Source organism: Theropithecus gelada, chromosome 12 (assembly GCF_003255815.1).
Source record: "Theropithecus gelada isolate Dixy chromosome 12, Tgel_1.0, whole genome shotgun sequence".
Taxonomy (NCBI): domain Eukaryota; kingdom Metazoa; phylum Chordata; class Mammalia; order Primates; family Cercopithecidae; genus Theropithecus; species Theropithecus gelada.
The window spans coordinates 43,331,784-43,346,088 of record NC_037680.1 but is presented as its reverse complement, the minus strand read 5'-3'; the positions used below and the strand labels follow the sequence as shown (position 1 = coordinate 43,346,088).

General features: G+C 36.2%; 1 protein-coding gene and 1 pseudogene across 2 annotated transcripts in view; one reads left to right on the top strand and one right to left on the bottom strand.

Moving 5' to 3' along the window:
* Positions 1–6,473, bottom strand: part of XIRP2 (xin actin binding repeat containing 2) — a 367,676-nt gene extending 361,203 nt beyond the window's left edge. For both annotated transcript variants that reach the window (XM_025404417.1, XM_025404415.1), the window contains exons 1-2: positions 6,402–6,473; positions 3,407–3,506 (exon numbers count right to left, since the gene is read on the bottom strand). The gene's annotated coding sequence lies outside the window, so the exon portion shown is untranslated. The remainder of the gene's footprint in view (positions 1–3,406; positions 3,507–6,401) is intronic.
* Positions 4,974–5,431, top strand: LOC112636065 (annotated as a pseudogene).
* Positions 6,474–14,305: the final 7,832 nt, after the last annotated feature.

Sequence of the window (14,305 nt, the reverse complement as noted above, 5' to 3'; positions counted from 1 at the left end):
ATTCAGAATTTTTGTTATGATTGGGAAAGATTATCAGACAATTTTTTTCCAAATAAAGCAAGTAATTGATCTTTTCTGGGAGGGAAATTTTAATTAGTTTTGGCAGATAGTTGCTCAATATCTATCTGATAAGAATGTGAAAGAAATGAATTAAGAGATTTAAAGAAATGGCATTTTCAATATTAAAGAAAAAACTTAACTAAAGCTTTATTATTAGATACTGTCAATTACATTAACTTTTCTGGCTATACTAGGTTTATCAAAACAATTTTTCTGCCAAAAATGTAGCTAACATAGTACATTACTTAATTTCCCACTAATAAGATGCATGCATAATTCATATATGTAAAAAAGAGATAGGAATAATGCATTTGTTTATTTTTCTTTCTTTTATCTCCTCATTCACATTTATTAAGTGAAGCAGCTAAGGCACCTTGCTAAGACAAGTTATTAAAAGAATTTATGAAGTTGTATATTTGCAATAAGCTTATCTTACCGCCATGTCCTTTTCTGTCGAGTTTCTGTCCTGTGACTCAGCTACCACAGTCACGTATCCATTAAAGGAAAACACAAATTTAACAGTTCTTTAACTTACTGATCTCATCTAACTAATGAACATCAAGCATGATGGACATACGTCGCCAGATAGCAGTTACCAGACACCAAATCTCTCATAGCTAGCTCTGGCAGCTACATTATTTAGTAAGTCATGGAAGAGAGAAGCACACCCTCAACCATAACCCCTGTTTGTGCTGGGTACTCAGCTTACAAGTTTACTAGTTAAAGGCTGATTAAAGCAGCTTTTGTTTCCAAATTCTATAGAACATTAAACTCATCCTTGGTAAAAGGACCCATCTCAGAGTCCCAGAAAACTGTCTGGAGGATATGGGTAATTAGTATTTGACAAAAGAAGAAATTTGTTAAATATTTCATGGATTATCCCAAGCAGGCTGAGTACCAGACAATACCTGTTTTTTAGGACAAACCTGATGTTCTGTCATATGAGCTTCTGCTATACTCACATACAGAATACATCTGGAAGAAAAGAAGCATGCAAAATTTGCTCTTGTGAAATTTTAAATATGAATCTCAATGTGAATAATAAAAACAAAAACAAAGTTTTAGAGTTTACTATTGAGAGCTGTCAAACAATTATAAAACATAAATCCAGACTTCAGGGTTTTATACTCTGTTCAGATGCTCTGGTTCTCACCTTTTCTGTGTATCAACATCCCCTGAGACGTCCTTAGCACTGCAGATTCTTCAGGGCCCACTAGGGGAGTTTCGGCTAGTTTCAACAGGTCTAGAATTTCAGCTGGGAACTGGCCTTCTTAGAAAGCATCAAGAGGTGATTCTGATGCCCAAAGCCTATGAACCTACCATTAAAAAATAAAACTTAGGGGCCAGGTGCAGTGGCTCATGCCTGTAATCCCAGCAGTTTGGGAGGCTGACGTGGGAGCATCACGAGGTCACAAGATCGAGACCATCCTGGCTAACAAGATGAAACCCTGTTTCTAATAAAAAACAAAAAATTAGCTGGGTGTGGTGGCACGTGCCTGTAATCCCAGTTACTCGGGAGGCTGAGGCAGGAGAATTGCTTGAACCTGGGAGGTGGAGGTTGCAGTGAGACAAGATTTCACCACTGCACTCCAGTCTGGGTGACAGAGCAAGACTCTGTCTCAAAATAAAATAGAATAAAGTAAAACAAAACTAAAAAGTAAATAAAACTTAGCTACATCAGCAGAAATATTAATAAACTGGAGAAGACACAACACCATTCATTAATTCAATACCTGCTTGAGAATTCCTTATTATGGAGAAGGTGCTGTGCTAAGTACTCATCAAGCCTTCATAAAACAACACATACAAACAGAAAATCACAAATGTTGACAAGGGTGTGTAGAAATTGGAACCCCTGTGCATTGATGTAGGCAATGTAAATGATGCAGCTTTTCTGAAGACACTATAGTGGTTTCTTTAAAAATGAAACATACAACTACCATATGACCCAGTAATTTTATATGTAGATATGTAGCTAAAAGCTTTGAAAGTAGAAACTCAAACAAATATTAGCACAGCAATGTCCATGGCAGCATTATTGACAATAGCAAAAACTGGAAACAACCCAAATGCCCCTGTTACAGCAAATGGATAAACAAAATATGGTGTATACATACAAAGGAATATTTAGCCTTAAAAAAGGAGGAAATTTTGGCATATAATGCAATGTGGATGAAACTTAAAGATGATATTAACTGAAGTCAGTTACAAATAATAAAATATGTGATTCCACTACTATGTGGTACATAGAAGAGTCAAATTCACAAAGACAGAATATCAAATAGTGGTTACTGGGGACTGAAAGGAGAGGGAAATGGGGAATTTTTTCTTATTAATGAGTACACAGTTTCAGTTGGGGATGCTAAAAGAGTTCTGGAGATGGATTGTGATGATTATTGTACATCAATGTGAAAGTACTTAATGTCTCTGAATGGTACACAGATGTTTCTCAATTTATGATGAGACTCTGTGCTAATAAACCCATTGTAAATTGAAAATATCATAAATTAAAAATGCATCTAATACACCTTGCCCACAGATCATTACAATTTAGCCTAGCCTACCTTAAACGTGTTTGGTATACTTACATTAGCCTGCAGAAGGCAAAATCAGCTAAGCCTATCTTAAAATACAGTGTAGAATATATCATGTCATTTATTGAATACTCTACTGAAAGTGCAATGCAAAATGGTTATATGGTACAAATTCAAAATTTGAAGTACAGTTTCTACTAAATGCATGCCACTTTTACACCACCATAAATTTGAAAAATCATTCAATCAAACCAGTAAGTTTGGGACAGTGTATACTTAAACATGTTTAAAATTGTAAATTCCATGTTATGCATATTTTACCACAAGAAAACAACTGACAAAAACATGTCGTTAAAAATCATGAAAACAGTGATCAGGAAGTGTAGAATGTATACTGATAAATGTCTGTCATGATAAAATAAATTAAAATAGGCTTCCTAATGAAGAGAATTTTTGTACATGTTGAATGCAAAGGGATTCAACCTCTGGTGCCTCTCCTCTCCACCCTCCAACACACACAAATTAAAGGGAAATTGCAACTTGGTAATTGGTTATATAACACAAATATCAGCTCATCTGAGACATGACAGTAGATAGAATCAGATATTCCTAAAATTTTCTCAGTAATGAGAAAACCATTTATAAGATTTTTTCCTTGAGCAATGAAAAACAAAAACAAAAATAAAATTAAAATTACATCTTTATTCAATAAAGACATGACATTGAGACTGAGAGGGGTGCAGTTGGATGACATGAAAATATGGATGTCCTGCTTATAGTGTGGCAGCAAAAACTACAAAAGTGGGTCTTACCACGCCAAGACTGTTGTTGAAGATTTGCTATTTAGCACCATATGGCCTTGAGCTTTGGTTTCCCTCAGGATAAAATGGGACTCATAATGCCTTTCCTGACCTGGAATTAGAGAGAATACATGCAACTTTGAAAAAGTGTTGCAAAATATCAGAATAATTTCTTCATGCAGTACTAGAAATGGTTCAATAGAGACTTGTGGGTTGGTTTGTTTTGGTTTTTTTTTTTTTTTGAAATACACTAATTGAACACTATGGTAATGCTAATCAAAACATATTTAAAATTTTCCTGTAAGGTTGTAAATTCATTTTAAATTTACAAAATTGAATTGATTTTAAATATTTAGTGGAGACAAATTATCTGTTAAGGGTAGATTTGATTTTCAGAAATAAAGTTATCCTAAGACCATTAAAATGGAATAAAATGGTTCATTTTATGCTCTTTGAAAACTCCCAGAAACGCTCACATGAGGGCCAGCTGTCCAGAGTGGCAAATGTGTTCTTGATACTAAGGTCAGTTCCATTGTTCTCTCAGGGCCTTAGTTTATTTACACATATATAAATCAGGTGGTCATTTATGGTGTTTCGGGTTAAAATAGTTTGGGCGTGGGGGCTCATGCCTATAATCCCAGTGCTTTGGGAGGCCAAGTCAGGAGGTCTGCTTGAGGCCAGGATTTCCAGACAAGCCTGGACAGCACAGCAAGACCCCATCTCTACAAAAACATTAAAAAATTATCTGAACATGGTATTGTGTACCTGTAGTCCCAGATATATGGGAGGGAGAGACACGAAAAATCCTTGAGTCCAAGAGTTTGAGACTGCAGTGAGCTATTATTCTGTGACTACACTCCACAGTGGGTGACAGGGTGAGACTCTGTCTCTCATATGGTTTGGCTCTGTGTCCCCACCCAAATCTCATCGCACACTGTAATTCCCATGTATCAAGGACGGACCTGGAGGGAGGTGATTGGATCACTGGGGTGGCTTCCTTCATGCTGTTCTCCTGACCGTGAGTGAGTTCTCATGAGATCTGGTAGTTTTAGAGCGGCAGTTCTCCCTGTGCTCCTGCTCTCACCTGCCACCATGTAAGATGTGCCTTGCTTCCCCTTCTCCTTCTGCCATGATTCTAAGTTTCCTTAGGCCTCCCAGCCATGTGTAACTGTGCATCAATTACCTCTTTCCTTATAAATTTCCCAGTCTCAAGTATTGTTTATAGCAGTGTAAAAGTGGACTAATACAGCTTTTTTAAAAAAGAAAATAACACACATATATATATCTCTCACAGTTTATTCTCTAAGTGTAATGGCCATAGTAGAAAGAGTGAAACAGTCTGACTTTTCCAAGACTTCCACTTCTTTACCCTTATGTGTTCTGGACCCCTGGTCTGAGGGGTGACATCAAATGTTCTGGGTCCTATTTTGAGACACTGATACGGATAATGAAGATTGACCATCTACAATCCCTGATGGATGTCACGAAGCTGCTCAGGATGAGACACCATTGTAATCTCTTGGGGAAAATACACATTAGGTTTGATCCAGGTGGTGCTGCTGCAGTTGCCAGAGCTGCAATGACTAAAGGAGGGAGGACGGGAGGCCACAAAAGCCAGGAAGTAAAGGAGCCCTTAGGAGGTCGACACACAGCTCCAGGCTGAGAAGCAGAAGGCCATGGAAGAAGAAGAACAAGGATAAGAAGGTGGAGATGGGGCTGACCCCAAAAATGAGAAGAAATCCAGACTCAGATGAGAATTAAAATGAAGAAAATGACTACCAGCAAAAGTGCAAAGACATGGAAGGACTCATCAACATGAAGAACCCCAAGCAGGTAGGACAGACAACCAGAAAGGTCAAACGAGTGGATCCGGACAGGCTAAAGGAGCTTTTTAGGAGAAAATGCACTAGCAGGGAAGACAAAGCAAGCCAAGGCGGGCCTCGCCTGGCTAGTGATCATCTGGAAACAGTGGGAGAAGGCTGCCAGAAAGAAGTGGAGAGGAAAGCAAAATACGGTGCCACATTGTTGGGAAAATGAACAAGGTTGTTCTCCTTATATAAGCAAATGCCACCTGCAGGAGGAGAGGCCAGGGACCTAGGCCAGGACCTCTGCTGTGTCTCACCTACCCTGTGCCCTGGTACCACTGCAGCAGCCCTTCAAGGCCAGAAGCCCCCATGGCCCGGGGCATCCTCTTCATCTTGGCACAGAAATTGTTTAGGGGGGTGTCTGGGGGTGAGTGGGGGGAGAGTGGAGGAGGGACAGCTGTTATCTCTGAGACAGAAAGATGCAGGAGAGCATTTCATATGTAACAATGTGAATGTTTGTTGCTGTTTTTAGAATTCAGAACCCTTGTTGGGATGTCTGAGAAGTGGGGTAAGAAGAGCTTCCATTTGTCTGGTAGATTGCATGTTAGTCGGCAGTTGTGCCAGGAGGCAGCTGCTGAGGGGTTTGCAACCACCAGCCCTGGTCTATGTGCCTGAATGCTCATTCAGAGCGGGGCTGTTATCTGCAGGCTCATGCTCCTGTATCCCCGAGGGTCATGGCTTTGTCCCTGGCCAGTCCTCTCTGACCGGACTCAATGGAAGGAAGGAAGAAAGCAGAATTGCCCAAATGCTTTCTTTGGGTGATGCTGTTTTTGTTAAATTTCTTCCCCAGAAGTCCCTGACTATCTTTCAGTGTCCAGAAATATATTATATAGCCAAACTTACGTGCTTTGAGTCTGAGAGATTAACTATTTTCTCCCTGGGCACATTGCTGCCCCAGATAAAATTGTTTCTCTTAGTTAGAAAAACAAATGAATAACTAGAGTCTAGCAGCAGTGTCTGTCACTAAGTGCTAGCCCGAATTTGTTGATGATGCTGTGATTCTATGCTAATTTAATGTATATTATTTAAAGGAAATGGGGAGAGAGAAAGAAAAGAGTGTCCTGTCAGAAACTATCTAAAGAGAAGCACATATGTGTAGAAAAAAATTATGACAGAAGTGGTTTTTTTAAGGAAAATCTTACCTGTTTTTCTAGATGTCCCAATCCCTACCAGATGTTCCCTTTTGTCTGCCTAGAGATCTGCCAGGTTTCTCCAAATAATCCTGACTTCCTGGATACACCCACATGGAAACAGGTTGGGTTCTAGAAGAATTTGTCTGCTCTGTTTCCCATCAGAATCAGATTATCTCATTATTTTGGAACAGGTTAATCTGTTGCAGATGAATTAATGAATGCTGCTGAGTTAGCTATTATCACTTTTTCCTACATATTCTTAAAGGTATGTTTTAACCCAAAGACCCATAGTGACCAAGAGGTCACTATATGGCTGAGCTACACTTTAATTATCACTGTGCCTCAGGTTCCACACATATAAACCTAATATTTAATTCAAAGTCATTTGTGAGGGTTTGGGACACTTGACATTTTTGGATAATGATCATGAACATGGAGTCCAGATTCAAACCAACTGGCTTCAAATTCCTACTCAAACACTAGTATATGACATTAGATGCATTATTTAACATATCTAAACATTAGTTTCTTCACTTGAAAATTGGGATGATAACAGCATGTTCTAACTATACTGTTGTGAGATGAAAAAGTGAATGAAATCATGTACCTGAAGAATTTAGGATAGTGCTTGGTATGAAGCAAGTGATCAGTGGATGTTAGCTTTTATTAGCAGTATTTAAGTATAGTTATTTGCACCCAAAATGTGCTTAGAGATATCAGTTATCATCTTCTACAAATTATAGGATACCACAGTTTCTGAGATTATTTTATTTTATTTTACATATAGTAAACTATATATTATTTCAAATGAGTGAAGTCTTTCTCTTCATAGACTATAATTGCAGAGTCTAATTAACCTCTTGATTCTTATTTGGTCATCTAAGAGCTCTGTATTCCAATCTGGGGTTTTTATACATAAGGGGTTCAGTGATATACTACCAAAGAACAATTTTGATTTTTTTGCATAAAGGAATTCAATAGCAGAAATGTATTTTAATATAATAAATTAAATCTTACATCTGTAATCAATGAATTTTCATACATAAAAATGACCATAAATTATATAAATAACTGCAGTGCTTAGCCAGTATTCAAACTGCAGGTTTCAGAAATCTTGTTTGAAAGCTTAAAATATAGGGCAGTTATGATATGGTATTTGGAGAAGATACAGGGTGTGATATAAAGGTTCGCCTGCAAGGCTAATGTTATAAACTGGTCACATTTTGAACTGCAAATTCTGGTGACTTAATTATTTTTTCAAGACTTTGCCAAAGTCAATAAAGAACAATTAGCTCAACATCTATGAACTTAAAAAGGACTTAGGCATTCTGCTATATTAAAAAGACTAAATGCAGTACTTATCTTAGTGTGTTTCTTGTTTCTACTCTGGGAAGATTAAAAAAAAAAGATAACTTTAGAAATTATAGACCTGTCATCATCACTACTTAGTTGAAAACTTACTGAAACATATCATCAAAAAATCAATTTTCAAGCACCTAGAAAATCATGGGTTACTGGGTAAAATCTCCTTGGCATTGTGAAAAATAAATCCTGTCAAATCAACTTAATTTCCTTCCATGACAGAGTGACAAAAACAGTAGACGCAGAAAACTTGATAGACAAAATATATCCTGACCAAAGTCAGGCAAATTCCACATAACACAGAGAGAAAATACAGTTTGGGTGACATTTTGTCTTTGTTCAGTACTCCTATTGAATAACTATGCTGAATATATCTGGAAGTGATACTCAGCTAGAATATTGGATATGTAAGGTGACTGGTTAGATATAAAGATGATAGCATTCAAGACCAAGTTGTGGCAGGGCTGATTCTCATTATTTTAAACAAAATATTATCAGTAATTATGAAAAAACAAGAATCAGCATCATTTTGCTACTTCTGCTTAAAAAAAAAAAAGCAATATCCCCAACAGAAAAGGATGTGTAGAACCATAATGCCCATGTAATGTTGCAATGGCACATATGGGGTTTGGAGGCCCAGGAGAGTGAAGATTAATGGCATGAAACCAGGCATGCCTTTAAGTCAATGCTTCTAACCAGTGAGGGATCCGTTTTTACTTTTGAGCCCAAATGTTTCTTCTCGTAAGAAAAGTTTAATGTATCCCTCCATCTCCACAGACTCATTTAACAAAATGACTCATTTAACAAAATGAAAACAGCATGGACAAATAAGAGAGGGACATTTTTAAGAAACATTGGTATAGTTCCTAAGCAGAAAACCAGAAATCTGTGTGTGCATTAAAATAATAAATCACTTAGTAAAAACAATAATTGATTTTAAAGTGAATTTTGAGGAATCCCTTTAGCAGATATTCAAAGTATTTGGAAATAATGATAAAGAACCTGATTTCAGTACATTATCATCCCAGCATAGAAGCTTGTAACAGTGGGAGACAGATAAAGACAGCGAGATTTGAAAGAGTAGTAGACACTGTATCAGCAATAGAGTATTTCCTTAGATAAGAGCTTGAAAATAATTTTCATCTCATTGCCAACTCTAATTTTTAGTTGCCACGTGAATAGGCTTGAGAAGTTGCTCTAGGCCCACTCTAAAGAATAAAGAAGTACACCAACTATTCAATTTGATGGGGGTGAGATATTTTGCCCATTCCCATGAAGACACAGACAGCAAGTTTATACTGGAGCCTAACTATAGTATTTATATTTGACTACATAATAAATCCATAGAAAATAGTCATTATTGAATATTTGTTTATTTATTCTCAGCTAGGCTTTGGTATCTTTATTAGGACTTGAATTAAAGACTTTCTCTTGGTGTTGTTATACATATCTGATCTGGGTAAACTTAACCTGGTTGCTGAAGTTCAGATTCTAATGCACTCAATGTCAACCAGGACCTTTTAGGGCATTGTGTTTTAACAACACTTACTTCTGTTGGACTGTGCTAAATCATCTAGTCTCAACAATTATTAGATGCTTAGACTTCTCCTACAATACATGTATGAATGGGCCCTCCAGACTGGGTTGGCACATTATTGTAAGAAACTCACTTTTATTTATTAATTCATCCACTTGACACACATAAGCTCCAAGATCAGCTGGAAAAAAAGTCACTAGTTATTGAATTAAATCCCATGCAGTCTTTTATTCCCCAGGACCTTATATTTTGGTGTGAGATTCCAGTGAATTAATTTCTGACTATAATTCATTGTTGAAAGTGCTTGGCAGAGGAGTTGTGGAAGTCCAGAGCAAGGATTTTGAATAAGCTCTCATTTGAAAAATTATATTTCTTGCATTAAACCCAAAATATCTCTGTAATTTTCCCATTGAGCCTGTTCTAAACCTAGGGGCCATACAAAACGAGTCTAATCCTTCTTCCACATGAAAAAACAATCTTAAAATATTTGAATAAAATTCTAACGGGTCTCTTAAATTTTCTTTTTCTATTCAAGCAAACCATCCACAAATGTACCTTAATAGAAACGCTTTTAATTCTTCCAGTCATCATAGGTCTAACCTGTCCACCAGCAACAATCAGAATTAGTCATGCATTCTCTCAGCACTTTATAGATAAATTGCTTATTTCCATTCTTTAATAGACTGAGAAATGTTAAAAGACAGTTAATATTTTGATTCATTTGTGATCTCCTGTATATTTTACATGGGGCCAAAATCAATTGACTTTAACTGAAAATAAGGGAAAAGGTTTTATAAAAAAAAAATTTGGAAAATAAACATTTGATACAAGATTGTTTGGAAGCATATAGCAATCACAGTGGTAAGTCTAGATTCTTAGGAAAATAAGATATATTGAAGGTCTATTGAAGTCTTTATTGTTAATGCCGTGTTTTTACTAGAATTAATTTCTAAATAACTGTGAAGTAGATTGCAATATCCCAGAGTGATATTCTGAATATTTAACAACTACTATCAGATGGACATAATCCTAGTATTAAAGCAGGGTCCTGGAAGCATTGACTATATCTTGGGAAGGTTTAGGAGTCACAAGAAGGACCAGAGGTCATTTACAAAGAATTTCAAAATGATTTTGATATTTTAAAAATCAGTAAGGCAATCATGGTAAATAGTGGCTGAGTAACAGCCTTTGAAACAGAATTTTAGCATTAGTGATTTTAATAGAAGCCCTGAATTAAAAGCTCACGTTGTCCAGGTCATAAAAGGAAAATGACCTGTTCAAGTTCACAGGATTAGTGACAGAGATAGTATTCAAAGTGGCTAAGAATGCCTTAATATTTTCTGCAGCTTGACTATACTTTACACAGACTTCTTACTATTGACCCCTGACTCCCTCAGAATATCTACTTTAGAAAACTTTCAATTGTAAATTATTTATTTGACTCTCTGAATCTTCTCCCAGCTTCTTGCCAGTTTTACAACCCCGAAAAGTTTTCTCAAGGACCTACCCTGATGCGGTCATTAGACACTGAGGCTTGTGTCAAAACATCACATGTAACCCATAAATAACGTACAACTAATATGTAGTCATATTAAAATATTTTTTAAAAAAAAAATCAAGAAAGATAGCATTCCTGTCTCCCAGTCTCTATGGGAAGGTAGCAGCCCAACTTCGGTAAGTGTCAATTAGTAAACACAAATGGCCTAGTCACACTGACCACCTCCCCACTAATGTCCTCCAGTACTTTTCCACCAGCTCTACCAACTTTCGTTTCAGCAGAGATGCTTTCAATCTCTCTTCCCTAAAGTGATAGTCTTAAATAAATCCTTTCTTGCCTGTTCAACTTGTCGAGTGCAATATTTCTCTGACAGAACCCCCTACATCTTCAAAATCTTTTTTTTTTTTTGACAGAGTCTCATTCTGTCACTCAGGCTAGAGTGCAATGGTGTGATCTCAGCTCACTAAAACCTCTGCCTTCTGGGTCCAAGGGATTCTTATGCCTCAGCCTCTCCAGTAGCTGAGTTTACGGGTGCCCGCCACCATGCCCAGCTAATTTTTGTATTTTTAGTAGAGATGGGGCTTCACCTTGGTGGCTAGGCTGGTCTCAAACTCCTGATCTCAAGTGATCCTCCCACCTTGGTCTCCCAAAGTGCTGGAATTACAGGCATGAGCCACCATACCCGGTTGAAAATCTTGAACTTTATCTATTATACCATATTTCTTCCTATTGGTAACTGGAGCTATTCCATAAAGGGCAGGGGAAAGAAAGACAGTCATCATTTTCTTTGCCCATTAAAATGCAAATCATATGCCCCCAAAACCCATTTATAAATTGTAGAGTTTTGATTTCAAACTTCAGTGTGGCTAAGAATTTCTCAGGATGTTTTTGAAAATGTAGATTTCCAAGTTCCATTATCAGAGATTCTGATTCAGTAACTGTTATGGACCAAATTGTGTGCCCTAAAATCCACAGGTTGAAGCACTACCCCTCAATATGACTGTACTTGGAGAGACTGCCTTTAAGGAGATAACTGAGGATAAATGAGGTAATCAAAATGGGGCCCTAATTCAACAGGACCAGTGTCTTTGTAAGAACAGGAAGAGACACCGGAAGTGCAAGCACACAGAGGAAAGGCAATGTGAGGACACAGCAAGAAGGCAGTCACTGAAAGCCAGGAAGAGAGACCTTATTAAAAACTGATCCAAGCTGACACTTTGGTCTCAGACTTAAGCCTTCAGAACTGTGAGAAAATAAATTTCTGTTATTTAAGACACCCAGTTTATGGTATTTTCTTATGGCAGCCTGGGCAGGCTAAGACAGATTCTCACAACAATTTTTTCGAGGAAACATATTATCTTCCCATTTTTCAAATGAGAACACTGAGTTTCAGAGAAAATTACTGACTTCCAATTAGAACACAAATAACACATGACAGACAAGAATAGAACACAATTCTTTTGGTCCTGATTGCAAAGTCATGAAGACAGTTTGGTAAGGAACTCTTAAATTATATTGTATTAATTTTAGACAGATCCATGAGTGTGAAAGATAAAAAACATATTTTAGATGGTTTATTTGTAGGGTCATGTTTTTATTTGAATCCTTTATTGAATAACATAAACTAAAATCTTCTCTTAAAAACAGCTTTGCCTAAATACAATAAATCTATTTAGTATATTTTCTAGGTATTCCAACATCCTTAGAGTTTTGAGCAATTCCTAGTTATTTAAACTTTATTGATATTTTCTTGTCTTTTAAACCAGACATCAAAGAGAAAAATATTTTTAAAAATCTGTTTTCATTTCCCTGTGTATTGAAAAAGTTGTTATAAGGCTTAAAAAACACATACAGTTGAATCCAACTGATCCTGTAGGTTGAGTGAAGCAAGGATTCTACTTTCTTCTAATTTTAGAAGTTAAAAGATTTTTGGAAACTCTCAGGCTAAACTTAACTACTCGTTTTATTTCTGTAGGTTCATTAGAGATTTTAATTTTTTTCTAACCAATATAGTTAATTAGAAAGTCATTATCTGATAAGTATCCTGTTGTGTTGTACAAAGTTTTGGGGTTTGGGCATTTAAAGCCAAATTATAAATGCCTCCATATCTTAGTAGGGGGAAGAATATTGAGAGTATACATGACACTTTGATGTTTGTTTATTAAAAATTCTTGAGGATAGTCAAGTACATGTCTAAGATTCTGACAAGAACATTTTTTGGAGCTGGGATATCTTCAGTTTCACTTCGGAATGTAACCACAGTATTTATAAAACATAAAACCACAGTATTTATAAAAATAATGTAACCACAGTATTTTATAAATTTATAAATAAATGCATTAACATATAGTCCTGATGTAAATTTTATAAATTTTATAAAATGCTGTGTCTACATTCAGAAGTGATACAGAAGATAGTTACCAAAACTCACAATTGTTGCACCTAACACAGTTGGCATGTGTGTAAACACAGGCCTCAAGATAAAAATGAAAGTTGTATATGAAGAGGAAAAAATTCCTTCCCCAAGTTGCAACCAAGGAGGGTGTTCTCGGCATCTTAAGCATATCTAAAATAGAGTGACATCTTATTTTACTAATAATCTTCCCTCTTTTAAAAAAAAAGATAATCTTCCCTCTCTTAAAAAAAAGATAAGCTTATTGAAAGAGCAATGTAGCTGATTGTCCATAATTACTTGCTTGCATTTTCTCTTTACCCTTCCATAACTTGAATTCCAGCCTTGCTATGTTACTGAATTGACTCTCACAAATTCAAGCTAATCTCTGTTTTATAGTATTCTATAAACAATTTATAGTTCTTGTCTTATCGAAGCTCATAGTCCTTACATTTTTGTGCTGCTCTTCGAACCACAAGAACTATTTTGTGATGCAGCCTAATTGCTTTTATTTTAAAAATAATTTTGAAGAATGACTTGTAAATTTCCAGGCATTTGAATCACTCATCCTAATTTCTAAGTAATGCAAAGTGTCTACGCTTAAAATAAATGTATTAACTTATAGTCCTAATGTAAAGAGCAGAATGTTCTCTACTGATGCACCTGTGAATTCTTTCCACTGGAAGGGTTAACATCTAGTTGGCATAGTTTCATGAATAGTTCAGTATTCCCCAACAGTTTTTGATAATTTTTTATTAATATTCATACTGTATATTCTCACTTTGAAAAACCAGCTGTTGGTTGGTTGTGGAGGAAGTTACAAGGACTTGCCAAAAACATTTTATAGAATAACTATTAGGCGTTCTTTCAGTCTATGTATGTATTGGATGAATCCTGTCAATAAATACATTCTTAATGTGAGAAAATATAATTTTAAAAATATGGTAATAGGGATTAAGCTCCTGCTACCCACAAATCTCTCAAATTCACCCAAAATGCTCTCTCATCTTTTCTATGTAGCTCACATTTACTTACAAAACTACTCCACTTTATAATTGTTCTAGCATATAGAGCAAACTTCAGTAGGAATATATGACTCACTCCTCTCTCCTCTTTTTTTTTTT